This window comes from Staurois parvus, unplaced genomic scaffold, assembly GCF_062004578.1.
Source record: "Staurois parvus isolate SC_StPar_1 unplaced genomic scaffold, SC_StPar_1.0 ptg001328l, whole genome shotgun sequence".
Taxonomy (NCBI): Eukaryota; Metazoa; Chordata; class Amphibia; order Anura; family Ranidae; genus Staurois; species Staurois parvus.
In genome coordinates this window covers 1124766-1146258 of record NW_028319124.1, presented here as the reverse complement: position 1 = coordinate 1146258, position 21493 = coordinate 1124766, and the positions used below count along the sequence as shown (strand labels likewise).

Genomic DNA, 21493 nt, shown 5'->3' with positions numbered 1-21493 from the left:
CTTCAAATGATCCTCAGTGGACAGTGGTCTTCCTTCCACTGATGGCTAAAATCACTGGCAATCAATGTGAATGGTCCGTCTTCCACAACCTACAGGATCTTCTTTCTCACTAGCCATCAGTGAGAAAAACACAACATCAGTGGACAAACACAGCAGCTGTTTCTACGCCTATCTTTTCAACCAGGACCTTTTTCTACTGACCACTACTCTGCAGGGTCCCATCGCTCACTGACCATTAGCGTAAGGGGTCCTTTTTTCCTAAGACTACCAATGTAAGGTAGCCTTCTACCACTGACCACTAATCTTTAGTGTGCACTCTTCCTTCATCATCAGTTTAAGGAGGTTTATCTTCCAATAACCACCAATGTAATGTGGTTCTTCTTCCACTTACCACTAATCTACAGGATCCCTATATTCACTGACCGTAGTGTAAAGGGGGTCTTCTTGCAATGTATATGCTGTGAATCAGCTCTACCGTACAGAAGCATAGTCAGCTGTGATGGCCGAGTGGTTAAGGCGTTGGACTCGAAATCCAATAGGGTCTCCCTGTGCAGGTTCCAATCCTGCTCACAGCGAGAGAGTTTTGAAAACATGAGTGTGAAAGGCCCCTACTTCAAATGATCCTCAGTGGACGGTGGTCTTCCTTCCACTGATGGCTAAAATCACTGGCAATCAATATGAATGGTCCGTCTTCCACTACCCTACAGGATCTTCTTTCTCACTAGCCATCAGTGAGAAAAACACAACATCAGTGGACAAACACAGCAGCTGTTTCTACGCCAATCTTTTCAACCAGGACCTTTTTCTACTGACCACTACTCTGCAGGGTCCCATCGCTCATTGACCATTAGCGTAAGGGGTCCTTTTTTCCTAAGACTACCAATGTAAGGTAGCCTTCTTCCACTGACCACAAATCTTTAGTTTCCACTCTTCCTTCATCATCAGTTTAAGGAGGTCTATCTTCCAATAACCACCAATGTAATGTGGTTCTTCTTCCACTTACCACTAATCTACAGGATCCCTATTTTCACTGACCGTATTGGAAATGGGGCCTTCTTGCAATGTATATGCTGTGAATCAGCTCTACCGTAGGGAAGCATAGTCAGCTGTGATGGCCGAGTGGTTAAGGCGTTGGACTCGAAATCCAATAGGGTCTCCCTGCGCAGGTTCAAATCCTGCTCACGGCGCGAGAGTTTTGAAAACATGAGTGTGAAAGGCCCCTACTTCAAATGATCCTAAGTGGACGGTGGTCTTCCTTCCACTGATGGCTAAAATAACTGGCAATCAATGTGAATGGTCCGTCTTCCACTACCCTACAGGATCTTCTTTCTCACTAGCCATCAGTGAGAAAAACACAACATCAGTGGACAAACACAGCAGCTGTTTCTACGCCAATCTTTTCAACCAGGACCTTTTTCTACTGACCACTACTCTGCAGTACGGTAGAGCTGATTCACAGCATATACATTGCAAGAAGGAACCCTTTACACTACGGTCAGTGAAAATAGGACCCCTTACGCTATTGGTCAGTGAGCGATGGGACCCTGCAGAGTAGTGGTCAGTAGAAAAAGGTCCTGGTTGAAAAGATTGGCGTAGAAACAGCTGCTGTGTTTGTCCACTGATGTCCACTCACAGCGAGAGAGTTTTGAAAACCTGAGTGTGAAAGGCCCCTACTTCAAATGATCCTCAGTGGACGGTGGTCTTCCTTCCACTGATGGCTAAATTCACTGGCAATCAATGTGAATGGTCCGTCTTCCACTAACCTACAGGATCTTCTTTCTCACTAGCCATCAGTGAGAAAAACACAACATCAGTGGACAAACACAGCAGCTGTTTCTACGCCAATCTTTTCAACCAGGACCTTTTTCTACTGACCACTACTCTGCAGGGTCCCATCGCTCACTGACCATTAGCGTAAGGGGTCCTTTTTTCCTAAGACTACCAATGTAAGGTAGCCTTCTACCACTGACCACTAATCTTTAGTGTCCACTCTTCCTTCATCATTAGTTTAAGGAGGTCTATCTTCCAATAACCACCAATGTAATGTGGTTCTTCCACTTACCACTAATCTACAGGATCCCTATATTCACTGACCGTAGTGTAAAAGGGGCCTTCTTGCAATGTATATGCTGTGAATCAGCTCTACCGTACAAAATGTAGTCAGCTGTGATGTCCGAGTGGTTAAGGCGTTAGACTCAAAATCCAATAGGATCTCCCTGCGCAGGTTCAAATCCTGCTCACAGCGAGAGAGTTTTGAAAACATGAGTGTGAAAGGCCCCTACTTCAAATGATCCTCAGTGGACGGTGGTCTTCCTTCCACTGATAGCTAAAATCACTGGAAATCAATGTGAATGGTCCGTCTTCCACTAACCTACAGGATCTTCTTTCTCACTAGCCATCAGTGAGAAAAACACAACATCAGTGGACAAACACAGCAGCTGTTTCTACGCCAATCTTTTCAACCAGGACCTTTTTCTACTGACCACTACTCTGCAGGGTCCCATCGCTCACTGACCATTAGCATAAAGGGTCCTTTTTTCCTAAGACTACCAATGTAAGGTAGCCTTCTTCTACTGACCACTAATCTTTAGTGTCCACATTTCCTTCATCATTAGTTTAAGGAGGTCTATCTTCCAATAACCACCAATGTAATGTGGTTCTTCTTCCACTTACCACTAATCTACAGGATCCCTATATTCACTGACCATAGTGTAAAGGGGGCCTTCTTGCAATGTATATGCTGTGAATCAGCTCTACCATATGGAAGCAAAAGGCAGCTGTGATGGCCGAGTGGTTAAGGCGTTGGATTCGAAATTCATTAGGGTTTCCCTGCGCAGGTTCAAATTCTGCTCACAGCAAGAGAGTTTTGAAAACATGAGTGTGAAAGGCCCCTACTTCAAATGATCCTCAGTGGACAGTGGTCTTCCTTCCACTGATGTCTAAAATCACTAGCAATCAATGTGAATTGTCCGTCTTCCACTAACCTACAGGATCTTCTTTCTCACTAGCCATCAGTGAGAAAAACACATCAGTGGACAAACACAGCAGCTGTTTCTATGCCAATCTTTTCAACCAGGACCTTTTTCTACTCACCACTACTCAACAGGGTCCCATCGCTCACTGACCATTAGCGTAAGGGGTCCTTTTGTCCTAAGACTACCAATGTAAGGCAGCCTTCTTCCACTGACCACTAATCTTTACTGTCCACTCTTCCTTCATCATCAGTTTAAGGAGGTCTATCTTCCAATAACCACCAATGTAATGTGGTTCTTCTTCCACTTACCACTAATCTACAGGATCCCTATATTCACTGACCATAGTGTAAAGGGGGCCTTCTTGCAATGTATAAGCTGTGAATCAGCTCTACCGTATTGAAGCGTAGTCTGCTGTGATGGCCCAGTGGTTAAGGCGTTCGACTCAAAATCCAATAGGGTCTCCCTGCGCAGGTTCAAATAATGCTCACAGCGAGAGAGTTTTGAAAACATGAGTGTGAAAGGCCCCTACTTCAAATGATCCTCAATGGACGGTGGTGTTCCTTCCACTGATGGCTAAAATCACTGGCAATCAATGTGAATGGTCCGTCTTCCACTAACCTACAGGATCTTCTTTCTCACTAGCCATTAGTGAGAAAAACACAACATCAGTGGACAAACACAGCAGCTGTTTCTATGCCAATCTTTTCAACCAGGACCTTTTTCTACCGACCACAACTCTATAGGGTCCCATCGCTCACTGACCATTAGCGTAAGGTGTCCTTTTTTCCTAAGACTACCAATGTAAGGTAGCCTTCTTCCACTGAACCACTGGTTATAGTGTAAGGGGGCCCTTCTTGCAATGGATATGATGTGAACCAGCTCTATAACATGGAACTCTAGGCAGCTGTGATGGCCGAGTGGTTACGGCGTTGAACTCCAAATCTAACAGGGTTTCCCTGCGGCAGAGTTTTGAAAACATCAGTGTGAAAGGCCCCCACTTAAAATGATCCTCAATGTAAGGTGGTCCTCCTCCCACTGACCACTAATTTCCAGGGTCTTTTATCTCAGCAAACACAGTGTCAAGCACCTTTATTGTGGTAAAAGCTGTGATGGCTGAATTACTAAGGTGTTGACCTTGAAATACAATAGGGTTTCCTTGTGCAGGTTTGTAACCTACTAAGAGCTTTAAAAACATTCAGATTATCAGAAAATATGAAAAATGCTGTGGTTGAACATATGACTATTATGGGAACTCTGAGGGTCTGTGTCAATGAGCTAATTTGTATGTCAACTTACAAATGTACTGTGAGCTGTAGATATAGTACTCATTACCAAGGGTTAAATAAGGCTTGGAAGCTATTTCAAGGCCTCCTGCATATTACAAAGTTTGAAAAAGGCTGTTGTTCCCTGTTATAATTCCTTGATACAGGATGTCCTCCCCGTGAGCAGAAACTGACCTAGAAGAGACAATGAAAACTCATGAGTGGTGTGAACCCTTCAATGTGCACCTCCACTGAAGACATTTCCCATTATTCCCTGTCCTGGTGAGAGGATAGACAGGAAGAGGAAAAAAAATCCTCAATGGGGACACTGCCAGCTGTAAATATATGCGAGAAGTTCTAAAACTTCATCACTTTATCCAAAACTAAAAAAAAAGTTCCGGAGTTGGGCTTTAAAAATCTACCTTTTAATTGTGCAATCTACACAGCTTGTAGGCTTGTCACAGCTGATAAATTACACCGATCTGTTTCTTTGTCCGTTTAATGGAAAATATGTGGCGTTATGAGGAGCTGACAGAGAATATCATTATTTATAACAGGAATTAAAGCGATCCAATCTTGAACTGTAATCCAGAACCCAATTAAGGTGTAATTAGGCCCCAGTTATCGAATCCCGCGTTTCACGACGTATGCGTGTTTTGTTTAGGTGGAGGACAAATCTTCTTCCCTGCTAGCAGCATGGCATTCTGGGTAAAGGCTGGCGTGAGACCTTTCTGCTCGGGTCTTAACAAAGCTTAGAAGTCACCACATGAGGTAACACTCGTACAACCTACTCACATCTGTTTCAACCCTTTAAATTACAATTTCTTCACTTTCTACTCAGAGCTGAAGCATGGTGTAAACCTGGTCCACCTCTGCCCCGCCGTTCTGTGTGCACGAGGCTGCACTGTGCCGTGTGAAGCAGAAATGAGGCAACATAACAGGTACACAAGTGAAATTATTGTGGGTCACAGAGGTGACACAGAAGCTTTCACTGTACAACCGGCAGCAATGTGTAAGCTTGGCGTACAAGCATACCTCTGGAAAAATGAAATAATTGCATTTTTGTGGTGTGAACTACACGCTTGGGTGGCATTGCCAGAGATATTTTCAGAGACAGCATGGAAAGACTTGACAAATAATAAAAAAATATATGTATATAATATATCCAGTATCTGATACACTTATAACTGGGCAGAAAGAAGTGAGACTTGTGTCTGAAAGAGGACTTGACATTTTATGACAATCAGCCCCATTAGTGTGGTCCTAAAGTGAGTTACTGATGTCATACTTTGCTGCACTCCATCTTGCAGCACTCAATCATCAATCATGGGCTGCTTGGTTGGTTGTCCTCATAGAAGCTGCACTTCACCAGCTGATATTTGCCCACAAAGACACCTCAAATACTGGCGAAGATCTTTATTTGACTGCATTTAATGTATCCCTGCGATTTAACAAACTTTATATAAGGGTCGGTAATGACTTGATTTAAAGCTTATTTACATAATCTTGATACATAGTAAATAAGCTTTAAAACAAGCCATCACTGACCTCTGTAGCTGCAGGCATTATGGCAATTCATACTCAATATTCACAGCAGAAGCAAAGGAATTATCTAAACCAGTTTGTCACACTGCTCACCCTCCCAGCAGTGACTAAGCCACTCAGCTCATCCTGCTCCCCTGTCCAAGCAGAGACTTAGCTGCTCAGCTCACCGTGCTTCCACCTCCCAGCAGTAGATGTTCTGCTTACTATGCTACCCCCTTACCTGTAATGACTTATCTGCCCAGCTCACCATGCAGCCCTCTCCAAGTAGTGGTTTAGCTGCTCAACTCACAATGTTCCCCCCTCCCAGCAGTGACTTATCTGTGCAGCTCACCATGCCACCCCCCTGCCAGCAGTGATTTAGATGCTCAGCTCACCATGCTTTCTCCTCCCAGCAGTGACTTAGATGTTCAGCTCACTATGCTACCCACTTCCCTGCAGTGACTTATCTGCCCATATTACCATGCTACCCCCTCCCAGCAGTGATTAGCTGCTCAACTCACCATGCTAACCTCCTCCCAACAGTAATTTAGCTGCTTAGCTCACCATGCTCCCCCCTCCCAGCAGTGACTTATCTGTCCAGCTCACCATGCTATCCCCCTCCCAGAAGTGATTTAGCTGCCCTAGCTCACCATACTCTCCCTCCTAGAAGTGACTCAGGTCACCATGCTCCTCCCTCCCGTGAGTGACATAGCTACTCAGGACACCATGCTCCCGCTCCCAGCAGTGGCTCTGCAGCTAATCCCACTCTTCCCCCCCTCCCAGCAGTGACATAACTGTGCAGCGCACCATGCTCCGCTCCTAGCAGTGGTTCTGCAGCTAATTCCACTCTGCTCCCCCTCCCAGCAGTGACATAACTTTTCAGCTTACCATGCTCCCCCTCCCAGCAGTGACACAACTGTTCAGCACACCATGATCCCCCTCCCAGCAGTGGCTCTGCAGCTAATCCCACTCTTCTTCCCCTCCCAGCAGTGACATAACTGTTCAGCACACCATGCTCCCCCTCCCAGCAGTGGCTCTGCAGCTAATCCCACTCTTCTCCCCCTCCCAGCAGTGACATAACTGTGCAGCGCACCATGCTCCGCTCCTAGCAGTGGTTCTGCAGCTAATCCCACTCTGCTCTCCCTCCAAGCAGTGACATAACTGTTCAGCACACCTTGTTCCCCCTCCCAGCAGTGGCTCTGCAGCTAATCCCACTCTGCTCCCCCTCCCAGCAGTGACATAACTGTTCAGCTCACCCTGCTCCCCCTCCCAGCAGTGGTTCTGCAGCTCATCCCACTCTGCTCCCCCTCCCAGCAGTTACATAGCTTCTCAACTCACCATGCTCCCCTCTCCCAGCTGTGCATCAGCAGCTCATCTCACCCTGCTCCACCCTCCGAGCAGAGACTCAGCAGCTCAGAACCCCCCACCCCTCCACCCTCCAAACACTGAGTTAGCAGCTTAGCTCACCCTGCCCTCTCCCAGCAGCATCTTAGCAACTCAGCTCGCTCTGCTCTGCTCCCCCTCCCAGGCAGTGTGCTATGATGTTTTTAAGGAAGTGTACAGCACCCTGCTGGCCTCACCCACTAGTCATGATCTGCCTACTTTTGCATAGAGAATCACAGAGACACAGCGATGATGGGACTGGGTCTAAAATAAGGTATGTAATGAAAACGGAAAGAGTAATAGCGGTGTAATATGTTCTCCTAAACTATGTAACTGTCACTTTGGCTGGACGGCACGAGTTACATATAATTGTGAATAAAGCGTGAATAAAGGCAAATCAGAGCATGTGAACTAAAAAAATGAATTAATATACTGAACACTATCATCACAGGTATTAACCCCATATAGATACCTGAATACATTTTTTGTGCTATAGCTGGCCTTCAGATTATGTAATCATTCAAAACATTTAAATATATTCCTAAATACCGTTGTCATACCATCACAGCATATTGCAGGCAGTGGCAACTTGAATAGGAAGTCTTTGGAAAGCAGCGGAGCGCACTCTTTCCTAGTCCAGGCCAGAGCTAGAAAGGTGACGCAGAGTTAGATAGCTGCTTCTTCTAAACACACCTGTCACCTTCTGGCTGCAAAGTGTATGGGATGGATAGTGACAAGGGTGGCCACCAGAATTTTGGCAGGTAGGCCATATTCCATCTATGCGTTCCAGCTGCGTGTTCAGCTATCTGGGTGCCACATTGCTTCATAAGGATTATGGGAAAGAGAGCACAAATACAGCCTGATGGATTGGCAATGTCACGCAAACTGCTTAAAAGCCCATAACAAGAGCACTGCAATGCATCCATTTTTTTTAAATATTTACATGAGCCAATTACAAAGAAATATGTAAAATGAAGGGATAAAGTCCCTTTAATATAAAACTCAGTGGGGTGCACACAGGCACTATAAACAGGCAGGACTTACAAATGACTTTGTGCAACCCATTAAAACTGTCTGGAATCCCATTCTGCACCATCCTGCTCTATTGTCTCTTTTCATGATGGCAAAATGGCCAGTTTATCAAATTGTCTTAAAGGTGAACTCCAGGTAGATATAAAACCACCAATTCTAGAATTCCTAAGGGCAAAATAAAAAAAAGACATTTATTATGCAGTTAGCGTTAACACAGCAGGTTTTGTTTTTCTGTGTCGTTCCTCCCCCCCTTAACATACAGTATTTTTCACTCCATAAGACGTAATTTCCCCCCCCCCAAAAAAATGAGGGAAAATGTCTGTGCGTCTTATGGAGTGAATATGGAGTGACCGGCCCGGTATTCCTGCCGCCACCATGCTAGAATACTGGGCCAGCCGCTCTACAGAAGAACCTGCTCCCCGGTCCTACCTGTTCCTTGGTACAATGGTGTCCTGCTTTCACCGGCCATCTTCTCTCCCCGGCACCGGCATCTTCAGTGTGGGCACCCGGCTGGGACAGCTTGTGCCTTCACAATCGGGTGCCCATTGCGCATGTGTGAGAAGCGCTGCGCTTTGTGAATGGCCACCTGTAGTCTTCTGGGACCTGTCACATGTCCCACAAGACTACGGGGAGGACAACTTCGTGGAAGTGGGAGCGGGTACCCGCCTCCCTCACTGCTCCCCAAAGGTCTGCAGTCTCTGGTCATCTCCTGAAGTATGTTCATAGTCTCTGGTCATCTCCTGTACTATGTTCGTAGTCTCTGGTCATCTCCTGTACTATGTTCGTAGTCTCTGGTCATCTCCTGTACTGTGTCCGCAGTCTCTGGTCATCTCCTGTACTATGTCCGCAGTCTCTGGTCATTTCCTGTACTATGTCCGCAGTCTCTGGTCATTTCCTGTACTATGTCTGCAGTCTCTGGTCATCTCCTGTACTATGTCCGCAGTCTCTGGTCATTTCCTGTACTATGTCTGCAGTCTCTGGTCATCTCCTGTACTATGTCTGCAGTCTCTGGTCATCTCCTGTACTATGTCCGCAGTCTCTGGTCATTTCCTGTACTATGTCTGCAGTCTCTGGTCATCTCCTGTACTATGTCCGCAGTCTCTGGTAATTTCCTGTACTATGTCCACAGTCTCTGGTCATCTCCTGTACTATGTCCGCAGTCTCTGGTCATTTCCTGTACTATGTCTGCAGTCTCTGGTCATCTCCTGTACTATGTCCACAGTCTCTGGTCATCTCCTGTACTATGTCCGCAGTCTCTGGTCATTTTCTGTACTATGTCCGCAGTCTATGGGCATCTCCTGTACTATGTCTGCAGTCTCTGGTCATCTCCTGTACTATGTCCGCAGTCTCTGGTCATCTCCTGTACTATATCCGCAGTCTCTGGTCATCTCCTGTACTATGTCCACAGTCTCTGGTCATCTCCTGTACTATGTCCGCAGTCTCTGGTCATCTGCTGTACTATATCCGCAGTCTCTGATCATCTCCTGTACTATGTCCGCAGTCTCTGATCATCTCCTGTAGTACGTCCGCAGTCTCTGGTCATTTCCTGTACTATTTCTGCAGTCTCTGGTCATCTCCTGTACTATGTCCGCAGTCTCTGGTCATCTGCTGTACTATATCCGCAGTCTCTGATCATCTCCTGTACTATGTCCGCAGTCTCTGATCATCTCCTGTAGTACGTCCGCAGTCTCTGGTCATTTCCTGTACTATGTCTGCAGTCTCTGGTCATTTCCTGTACTATGTCCGCAGTCTCTGGTCATCTCCTGTACTATGTCCACAGTCTCTGGTCATCTCCTGTACTATGTCCACAGTCTCTGGTCATCTCCTGTACTATGTCCGCAGTCTCTTGTCATTTCCTGTACTATGTCTGCAGTCCATTGGTTCAGAATATTTTTTTTCTTGTTTTCCTCCTCTAAATTATAGGTGCGTGTTATGGTCAGGTGAACTTACGGAGCGAAAAATACAGAAGTTTTATTACCTGTTCATCCTTCCAATGGATTTGGTAATTTTTAACCTCCTGTAACAGGCCAAGCTGTCCAGCATAAATAACAATTTCAAGGATTGGGACAAATCATATAACACTGACAAGTGTGCTTACAATAGTCAGCATTTATTCAAATGGTTTGAGTTCTTTTACCAAAAGAAAAAAACTGTTGCTGTTCATGTTTAAAATATGTTAGTTGGGCTTTAAAGTGAACCCAGGTCCAGATCATGAACACTTAAGGCCGTATACATTCAAAACCAATATAATGTGGCCCTTCTTCCACTTACCACTAATCTACAGGATCCCTTTATTCACTGACCATAGTGTAAAGGGGCCTTTCTTGCAATGAATATGCTGTGAATCAGCTCTACAAGATGGAAGTATAGTCAGCTGTGATGGCCGAGTGGTTAAGGCGTTGGACTTGAAATCCAATAGGGTTTCCCTGCGCAGGTTCAAATCCTGCTCACAGCGAAAGAGCTTTGAAAACATTAGTGTGAGTGTCCCCTACTTCACACTATCCTCAAAGTAGGGTGGTTTTCTTCTGCTAATATCACTGGCAATCAATGTGTATGGTCTGTGTTCCACTTACCTACAAGATCCCCTTTCTCACTAGCCATCAGTGAGAAAAACACAATATCAATGTAAAAACACAGCACGTGTTTCTAAGCCAACCTTTTCAACCAGGTCCTTTTTCTATTGAGCACTACTCTACAGGGTACCTTCGCTCACTGACCATCAGCGTAGTCCTTTCTTCCAAGGACTACCAATGTAAGGTAGTGTTCTTCCACTGACCACTGATCTTTAGGGTCCATTCTTTGTTCACCATCAGTTTAAAAAGGTCTTTCTTCCAATAACCACCAATGTAATGCGGTCCTTCTTCCACTAACCACTAATCTACAAGATCCCTTCACTCACTGTCCATAGTGTAGAGGGGCCCTTTTTTAAATGACCACCAATGTACGTTAGTCTAGCTTCCACTGACTATTAATCTACAGCATCCCTTCATTCACTAACCAATAAGTGCAAAGGGGCCCTTCAAGCAATCAGTGTAAAGGACCCCTAGTTCAAATAGTAATATAGGATGATGTTCCTTTCACTGATCACCAATCTCACTGGCAATCAGTGTAAGGGGTCTCTACTACCAATGATCACCAATTTAGGATGGTCCATCTTCCACTAACCTACAGGATCCCTGGCATTAGCATGTTGGGGCCTTACTACCAATGATCACCAGTTTAAGACAGACCTCCTTCTACTTGGCCACTTATCTACAGGGTCAATTCTGTCAGTGACATGGTGTGAACTGGCTTTAGAATCCTGGCAGTCAGTTTTTTGATGGCCGTGTGGTTAAGGTGTTAGACTCGAAATCCAATAGGGTTTCCCTGCGCAGTTTCAAATCCTGCTCACAGCAAGAGTTTTGAAAACATCAGTGTAAAGAGCTCCTACTTCAAATGATCCTCAATGTAGAGTGTTCTTCTTTCCACTGATCGCTAATATCAGTGTAAGTGGTCCCTGCTACCAATTTAAGAGGGCCTGTCTTCCACTAACCTACAGGATCCATTTTCTCACTAGTCATCAGTGAGAAAAACACAGCAGGTGTTTCTAAGCCGACATTTTCAACCAGGTCCTTTTTCTACTGACCACTACTCTACAGGGTCCTTTTACTCTCTGACCATCATCATAAGGGGTCCTTTCTTGCAAAGACTACCAATGTAAGCTAGCCTTCTTTCACTGACTACTAATCTCTAGGGTCCATTCTTTGCTCCACCATCAGTTTAAGGAGGTCTTTCTTCCAATGACCACCAATGTAATGTGGTCCTTCTTCCACTTACCACTAATCAACAGGATCCCTTTATTCACTGACCATAGTGTAAAGGGGCCTTTCTTGCAATGTATATGCTGTGAACCAGCTCTACAACATGCAACCATAGGCAGCTGTGATGGCTGAGTGGTTAAGGTGTTGGACTCCAAATCCAATAGGGTTTCTCTGCACAGGTTCAAATCCTGCTCATAGCAAAAGAGTTTTGAAAACATTAGTATGAAAGGCGCCTACTTCAAATGATCCTCAATGTAGGGTGGTCTTCCTTCCACTGATAGATAATATCACTAGCAATCAGTGTAAGGGGTCCCTACTACCAATGATCACCAATTTAAGATGGTCCATCTTCCGCTAACCTTTTCAACCATGTCCTTTTTCTACTGACCACTACTCTACAGGGTCCCTTCGCTCACTGACCATCAGCATAGTCCTTTCTTCCAAGGACTACCAATGTAAGGTAGCCTTCTTCCACTGACCACTAATGTTTAGGGTCCATTCTTCCTTCATCATCAGTTTAAGGAGGTCTTTCTTCCAATGACCACCAATATAATGTAATCTTTCTTCCATTTACCACTAATCTACAGGATCCCTTTAATCACTGTCCAGAGTGTAAAGGGGCCCTTCTTGCAATGGGTATCCTGTGAACCAGCTCTGCAATATGGAAGCATAGGCACCTGTGATGGCCGAGTGGTTAAGGCGTTGGACTCCAAATTTAATGTAAAAGCACAGCAGGTGTTTCCAAGCCAATCTTTTCAACCTTTTTCTACTGACTATTAATCTACAGGGTCCCTTCTATCACTGACCATCAGTGTGAAGGGTCCTTTATTCTAAAGACTACCACTGTAAGGTAGTTTTCTTCAACTGACCACTAATCTATAGGGTCCCATCTTTCCTTCACCATCAGTTTAAGGGGTCTTTCTTCCGATAACTAACAAAGTAATGTGGTTCTTCTTCCACTTACCACTAATCTACAGGATCCGTTCACTCATTGTCCATAGTGTACAGGGGTCCTTCTTCCAATGGCCACCAATGTAAGGTGGTCCCTCTTCCACTGACCACTAAGTTGCAGGATCACTTCTCTCACTGGCCATAACTGTAAAGTGCCCTTACACCAAATATTTATCAATTTAAGATTGTGTTCCTCCCACTGACCACTAATCTACAGGGTCCCTTCTGTTAATGGACATGGTGTGTAATAGCTCTAGAAGTATGAGGAGCAAGCAGCTGTGATGGCCAAGTTCTAAAGGTGTTGGACTCAAAATCCAATAAACATCGTAGAATAGTTAATTTCTAAAGTTTACATGCAGACATTGACATTTTAGCTTTTTACTATGAGAGAGGAACCTGGAAGCCTGCTAGGCCACTAATGTAAACATGCAGCAAGTTTTTCTAAGCCAACCTTTTCAATCAGGTCCTTCTACTGGCCACTACTCTACAGGATCCCTACTCTCACTGACTGTTAGTACATGGCGACCTTTCTTCCAATGACCACCAATGGAATGTGGCTTTCTTCCACTAACAACTGATCTACAGGGTCTCTTCTCTCACTGCCCATCAGTACAAAGCAGTGGTGGACAACCTTTGGCCCTCCAGCTGTTGCAGAACTATGCTGTTGCAGTCCCATCATGCCTCTTCCCCTGGGAGTCATGATTGTAACTGTCATTCTTGCCTCATGGGATATGTAGAGCCATGCTTGTAACTGCCAGTCTTACCTCATGAGAAATTTAGTTCCACAACAGCTGAAGGTTTGCAGCTTGTCCACCACTGGTGTAAAGGGCCCCTACTCCAAATGGTTACTAGTGTAAGGTGGTCCTCCATCCACTTGACCACTAATCTACAGGGCTACTTCTGTCAAAGGACATGAAGTGAACCAGTTCAGTTTAAATCTAACAGGGTTTCCCTGTACAGGTCCAAATCCTGCAAATTGTGGAAAACGTTTTAAAGGTTAATGTAAAAATTAAAAAATGCTAGAAGAAGGTTCAGGTTAACTGCCTTTGAACTACCAACATGTGTAGGCATTTACATAAGGCTTTCATCAGTAGCTTCTCACACCAATTTGGATAATGAGAGATGAACATCAACACTGTCATAAATAAGGCCAATTCTTTTTCTGGTTGAAAAGATGACATTTCTTCACATTTTCTTTGTACTGACATATTAAAAAATGATTACATGTATGTTTTGGGTGGTAGCATAAAAACACTGCAAGCAGATACACTGAGAGATGTCCTAGTCCGCCCTGTCCTTACACAGTGACCCTGTCTAAGCTAATATTCTAACTTGCAGAAAATGCTAAAGCTCATAAGGAAGTATAACATGATATTATATGACAGTGGTCAAAATCAAATAGTAGGATAGGAAGTCACCAGCACTCTAGAAAAATATGTTTCTCTTGTTTTATTTTAAAAACAGCATCACACGGGTCAGAATGGACAGAATAGCAGGTTCTTCTAACATGGGTTCCGCAGTTTTTACAATTAAACAAGTGCTGATGCCTCCATTCATTGTGGACACTGCAAGCTCCAACTGGCTACATGCCCAAGCACAATAAGGAGTGATGTTCTACATACAGATATTAGAGTGGTCAAAATACTGCATAATTTCTAGATTTTCCAAAGCTTTATTATAGGTAAGTTTGTCTTTATAAACTGTTTTACCTGTTTGTTCTACACCTTATTAGTTATATTTAAAGCTCATCTCCAGGTAAAAACTAAACGGTCCCCTGCACCTAGAAATGGCACTATTGAAAGACTCGGATGGTGGACTTAGGTGAGTATATCTTGCTTTACAAGGTTAAAGAAAACATGCTGGTGACATAAGGGTGTGGGAGTCCTCATTTTTTTGCCCAGAGATGGACTTTAACCCCTTCATGACCGGGGCATTTTTTGCTATTCAGCACTGTGCTACTTTAACTGGTAATTGCCCGTTCGTGCAATGCTGTACATATATGAAATTTATATCTATTTTTTTTACACAAACAGAGCTTTATTTTGGTGGTATTTGATCACCACTGTTTTTTTAAATGCTTTATTATAAAAATGAAAAAAGAACGATAATTTAGAAAAAAAACACACCACCAATATTTCCTGTTTTTTGTTATAACACATCCAAAACAAAAATAAAAATCTAATTTGTTCATAAATTTAGGCCGAAATGTATTCTGCTACATGTCATTGATAAAAGAAATCCCAATAAGTGTATATTAATTGGTTTGTGTGCAAGCTATAGCATTTACAAACTATGATATATATGTATAAAATGGAATTTACACATCTATAGGCACTATACTTGTAATGACGGTGATCAGCGACTTATAGTATGACTGTGATAGTTGTCAGGCAATCTGGCGCTAATAGATACTGGCTCAGAGGGTCACTAATTGACTTACTGAAACTAACTGATACAGTGTCAATAGCGACACTTATACTAATAAAAAATCAAATTTCTTCATAAATAGGTCAAATTGTATTCTGCTATATGTCTTTATTAAAAAAAAATCCCAACAAGTGTATTATTATTCTTATACAGGATTTATATAGCGCCAATGGTTTGCTCAGTGCTTTACATTATAGTGGGAGACAGTACAGTAACAATACAGTTCAATACAAGAGGGATTTGAGGGCCCTGCTCCTTGGAGCTTACAATCTAGAAGGGCGGGGTGAATGGTACAGTAGGTAGTAACTGTGGGGGATGGAGTGGTTGGAAGAGTAGAGGATACCAGAATTAGCAGAGGGCGGGACAGGCTTCCCTGAAGAGATAGGTTTTCAGTGATCGCCTAAAGGCAAGTAGAGTAGGTGATAGTCTAATATATTGGGGTAGGGAGTTCCAGAGGATGGGTTACACTCTGGAGAAGTCTTGGAGACGAGCATGGGAGGAGGAGATAAGGGAGCTAGAGATTTTGCGAAGAGCGGAGAGTACGGTTTGGGTGATGTATAGAGATAAGATCGGTTATTTACATTGGGGCAGTGTTGTGGATGGCTTTATATGTCATTGTTAGTGTTTTGAATTTTATCCGTTGGGCAACTGGGAGCCAGTGGAGGAATTGGCAGAGAGGGGTGGCAGATACAGAGCGATTAGTGAGGTGGATGAGTCTGGCAGCAGCGTTCATGATAGACTGGAGGGGGGATAGCCTGCGATGAGGTAGGCCAATGAGGAGGGAGTTACAGTAGTCGAGGCATGATATGACAAGGGAGTGAATAAGTTGTTTAGTGGTTTCCGGGGTTAGGAACGGGCGTATCTTGGAGATGTTGCGGAGGTGAAGTCTACATGATTTTGTCAGCGATTGGATTTGGGGCTGGAAGGACAGATGGGAGTCTAGGATTACACCAAGTACCCTGGCATGAGGGGAGGGACTGATGGTTGTGTTACCGATATTTATGGTGAAGTCAGTGGGGGTGGCACGGGCTGGGGGGAATACGAGGAGCTCAGTTTTGGAAAGGTTGAGTTTGAGGAAGTGGAGTGACATCCAGGCCAATATGTCGCTTAGTAGGCTAGCAATGTGGGTGGAAACTGAAGGGGTGAAGTGAGGGGTAGACAGATAGATTTGCGTGTCAACAGCATAGAGATGGTAATTGAAGCCGTGGGAGTTTATCAAGTGACCAAGGGAGGAGGTGTAGATGGAGAAGAGAAGGGGTCCAAGGACAGAACCTTGAGGGACCCCTACAGAGAAAGGGAGTGAGGAGGAGGTGGCAGCGTTATAGGTAACACTGAAGGAGTGCTGCGATAGATAAGAGGAGAACCAGGAGAGAGCGGAGTCGCTGAGGCCAAAAGAGTGGAGTTTTTTGAGGAGGAGGGGATGGTAAACAGAGTCAAAAGCCGCAGAGAGGTTGAGTAGTAGGAGTAAGTATATAATAATAACTAATAGTAAGTGTATAATAATTGGTTTGTGTGAACGTTATAGCGTCTATAAACTATACTATATATACTGAAATTTACGTAGCTATCAATGACACACTTGTAATGGTGGGGATCAGCGACTTATAGTATGACTGTGATAGTTGTTGATCAAATTGGCGCTAACAGACACTGGCTTGGAGGGCCATTAACTGACTGACACTGACATTGCTAGTGATAATAATACAGCGATCAGTGATAATACTATACACTGCACTTATGACACTGGCTGAGAAGGGGTTTACATCTACTGGTAATCAAGGGGTTAACTGTGTACCTAACATGTGTAATGTATGTACTCTGTGCTGCTTTTACTTACTGATCTGGCTGTTTTTAATCCCTGCTTTTCAGGGTGCAGAAATAGCCAGATCACTGTACATAGAGTTCTTTGTTTTCATGAACAGAGAACTCTGTGTATGATTGCACAGAGCCGATCAACAGGTTTCAGCAGAAATCATTGGCTGAAATCTGATGCTAAACTTGTGCTGTGTCCAATCACAGCACAGGTCGACAGTGGGCAGGCGCATAACTCTACTGCACTAAAATGCCAGGCAGTGTTGTCAACCCTGTTCAGTGCTCCTGTGCTGGATATAAAAACTGTTTCTGCTCTTCTCTATCTCCATACTATAGGTGGAAGCATATCTAATTGGTTGCTTAATGAGTAGTGTTTAGGCCTTGCAGCATGGTGTCCTTGGCTTGAATCCTGTCCAAGACAATTGGGGTGATTTACTAAAACTGGAGAGTGCAAAATGTGGTGTAGCTGTCAATCAGCTTCTAACTTCAGCTTGTTCAATTAAGCTTTGACAATAAAACCTGGAAGCTGATTGGTTACTATGCAGAGCTGCACCAGATTTTGCACTCTCCAGTTTTAGTAAATCAACCTCAATATCTTCATGAAGTTTGCATTGGTCTAAATTGTCCCTAGTATGTGCGTACAAATTTTCTGTGCATAGACTGATCTCTCTTGAACCAGATCCATGAGTATTTTATCACTACATGCTTGTCCTTTTCTATTAGGTGCCCTTTCAAATTTCAGTCCTGTCAAAGTTGGGGAAACATTTGCATACATTTCTGATTTTTTTTTTTTTAACAACTTTTAATTAAAGAAAATTTCACCAATGGTTTTGTAGCTCAAGTTGAGTTTTATGTTACATGACTATAACTGAGAATTTTGTGCTAGACCTCTAGATAACCTTAGACAACAAGTAACTGTTTTTTTGCTTGATGCTTGAAAAGAAAGAATTCTCAACCCAGGAGAAAAGAAAAGTTTCTTTTTTGTTATTTTTGCAAGAATTAAGGACTCAAAAATTGGCAGAAAAATCCCAATTTATTTATCTGCCAGTAAATGTTGAGTGTTCCTGACTCCCAGGTTAGAGAGATCCATGAATTAATTAGGTGTTAATTAGCTTTCTGTTGAGTGATTAACTTCTGAGAATAGAGGGAAGATGGAAGTAACGGGAGGAGGGCTTGCGTTGCGGGAAAGATGGAGAAAGAGAAGTGCCTTTATTGAAAAGGGTTTACTTAATAAGGCAAATAACAGTGTAGCAACCATTCACTGCTCCTTGTGCAGCATTTTTCTCTGCACTATTTTGTTTAAAGATGAACTCTGAACATAACTTCTAAATATGTAGTTAAAATGCAAATGTTTTAACTGCTATACCTGATAAAGGAGGCGTAGTCTGTTCAGCTAGTGTAGTGATCTGGGCACCCTTGCAGACTCCATAGCAAAATAAGCAATACAGTCACTCAAAGGGCCCACCCTAGCTTGTAATTGGGCATTGAAAGAGTAAAAATCGCCCTGATGGGGTCATCATTGAGCTCTCCCATATTAGACTGCATTTGTAGCAGGTTGCTAGAGAGTTTTAGGTAAATTTAGTTCTTTGGCTCCTCTATAATCATTGGAGCAGTGTGTGAGTATTTTTGGATGTTCACTGGCTGCAAGCTCAAATGCTTCTTCCTGCCTTTTAGTAAATTCTAGAAAGAGGTGGGTTAGAAGAAGTAGACCCTGGGGCCTGAATATTGATGTGCTCTCAGCCAGTCCCTGGGGGACAGGATGCCCAGTATGTGGCTGGGTAGTACATAAACATCCAGGGGCCTGGGGCAACATGGGTCTTGTCCAGGAGGAGAAGACCTCAGCCTGAAGGGCTGCTGTCCTTCTGGGCAGTGTAATTAAAGTCTGCAAGAGTTCATCAAGGTCCCAGCTCAGGGAGAGCTGGGGATGGGGGGGGGGAATCTCCTTTCTGAAAGAAACTGGAGCTTTGCTGCCTTTACAACCACTTGTTAGGGCTGGAGACTGCACTGGACTGGCTCGATCAGTCACTGGTTGTGGGTGTATGATAACATGGGCAAATAGGAAGAATTCCCTTTTAGTGATTTTTGCCCAAATTGAAAAAGGTGAGCTCTTTTGGGGCCTAGGCTGCTGCCTTTGGGTTCTGTCTTATTGTAGATTCCACATATAAACATGGAAAGGTAGGTAGAAATGAGAACCCAGTGTCCAGTAAATGCAAGCTAGAAGGTGAGTTTGAAGGCATTTATTGGAAATAGCAACAAGTATATCAAGCCAACTGTGAACAAAAACATCTATACTGTACATTTTTTTCTACTCTCTGTGTTTCTTTAATCTGAAGAAGGGGGAGTCTTTGTTCCTCTAAAATACATTGGCTTGATATACTTGATGCTATTTCCAATAAACACTTTTCCCCTGAAGAAGGGGGAGTCTTTGTTTGTCTGAAACATATTGGCTTGATATACTTGTTGCTATTTCCAACACCTTCAAACTTGCAAACTTGCATTTACTGGACCCCGGGAGCTCCTTTCTACCTACCTTTCCAAATTTACACCCACTTGGGAAGAGAACCTGGGACAATTCTGCGGGGCCCATTATGGGTCACATTTAAACGATTTTGGTATGGGATGCCTGGTTGGGTACGCCAGGCCTGGCACCATTTCACCTAGTGAAGGATAGGCTACTGAGCAGTGGTTCACCCCTCGGGTTGGTATGACACTTGAGAAATCCCCTCGTTAGAAGTGCTCACATTATCAAGAACAAACTACCTGTGTTCCCTTTCACTTGGACTGAGGTATTTGCATTATGCAATAATGTGCTTTAAAGGCTAATATTCTGCCCAATTCCAAATGGTGGAGTGATGCGTAGCAGCATGGAGACAGCAGGTTAAGTGGTTTTTGCATTTCTCTCTCTTTTTTTTTTCTTTTGACTTGTATATAGGGTTCAACGCTATTAATAACATTGTGTGACATGACTGCACAGGTAAACATATAGTCAGCGTATTGTATACTTTGATGATACAGCCCTGCATGACAATCTAGTGTGTGTTTGATCTGTGGCCGTGATTTTGGCAGTTGTCCTTGTATGTTCTTTTTGTGTGATTTCTCTGTTTTTGATTGTTTTTACTGTTGTACGTGTTTTTGTACAAGAACTGGTATTTTGAAAATGGAAACTTGTTGGTTTTTCTAATAAAAATGATCTGATTTAAAAAAAAAAACAATTGTGGTGAATACAGCCTACTTGAATGAGTGTCTGGCTTTTATCTTGTGCTGCTGGCTGCCTCAATAGTTAAACCCTTGCAGTTGCCAGTATACCCATCTTCGGAATGACCTCTGAAAATGTAGGCCTTGACTGACCATTCACCACCTTCTCTTTGACTTCAATGCGGCCTCACCAAATCAGACTGGAGCATGAGAGGGAGGTTGTACAACACAGAATAATGTTACAGGAGGCTACGGTTTCTGCAGAAGCATAAATAAGGAGAATTGTGCACTGTGTAGCACCAGAATGCATGAAGGTGAGAATTAGGTTTTGTGAGTACTACTTGATCTCTTCAATTAGAAGAAAACCACACTAGTCTGCTGTCATCTGATAGGTTGTTATAGGCAGGTATATTTCACGTGTTTTCTTTGGTCTTATGAAAGGTGCTATCACATGTTCACAGCCTTGGCAATTCCTGTGTAAAGCATGTGCCATACCGCCTGTGTAACTGCATGCCAAAAGGTTTCTAAAGTGCATGCAATATATATTTACATATATATTGTACGTTCACATCAGTCCCTAACCCTCAAGGGGTGTACAATCTAAGGTCCCTAACTCACATTCATATACTAGGGCCAATTTAGACAGGAGCCAGTTAACCTACAAGCATGTCTTTGGAGTGTGGGAGGAAACCTGAGTACCCAGAGGAAACCCACACAGGCACCAGGAGAACATGCAAACTACAGGCAGGTGGTGCCATGGTTGGGATTTGAACCAACGATCCTAGTACTGCCAGGCAGAAGTGTTAGCCACTGTGCTGCCCACATCTATTTAGAGTAAAAGCAAGTTGGGTTGAAACAACTAATTGACACAATCGATTATGAAAATCGTTGTCCACGATTTTCATAATCGATTAGTTGAGCCGATTAGTTGGCCTGCATACAGAATGCATTATTTGTTTACTTATCAGAAAATACCCATACAGCTTAGTACACCATTCATACAAGTCAGTAAGTGAATGGGCACTCTGAAGTCAGGAGGAGCCAGAAGAGTCGGTGGGGGACCCCAGAAAAGGAGAATCAGGGCTGCTCTGTTTAAAAATATTACACAGAGCAGGTAAGTATGACAAGTTTG

General features: G+C 43.7%; 1 protein-coding gene and 6 non-coding genes across 8 annotated transcripts in view; 6 read left to right on the top strand and 1 right to left on the bottom strand.

Annotated features, from left to right (window-relative positions):
• Nucleotides 1-21493, bottom strand: part of ADGRL1 (adhesion G protein-coupled receptor L1) — a 584175-nt gene that overhangs the window by 316115 nt on the left and 246567 nt on the right. The window lies entirely within an intron of this gene.
• Nucleotides 494-575, top strand: TRNAS-CGA (transfer RNA serine (anticodon CGA)). Its single transcript has one exon. It is a non-coding gene; the product is annotated as a tRNA-Ser (tRNA).
• TRNAS-CGA (transfer RNA serine (anticodon CGA)) lies at nt 1106-1187 on the top strand. Its single transcript has one exon. It is a non-coding gene; the product is annotated as a tRNA-Ser (tRNA).
• Nucleotides 2164-2245, top strand: TRNAL-CAA (transfer RNA leucine (anticodon CAA)). Its single transcript has one exon. It is a non-coding gene; the product is annotated as a tRNA-Leu (tRNA).
• Nucleotides 2777-2858, top strand: TRNAS-CGA (transfer RNA serine (anticodon CGA)). Its single transcript has one exon. It is a non-coding gene; the product is annotated as a tRNA-Ser (tRNA).
• On the top strand, nt 10550-10631 carry TRNAS-UGA (transfer RNA serine (anticodon UGA)). The gene has a single exon. It is a non-coding gene; the product is annotated as a tRNA-Ser (tRNA).
• TRNAW-CCA (transfer RNA tryptophan (anticodon CCA)) lies at nt 12095-12176 on the top strand. Its single transcript has one exon. It is a non-coding gene; the product is annotated as a tRNA-Trp (tRNA).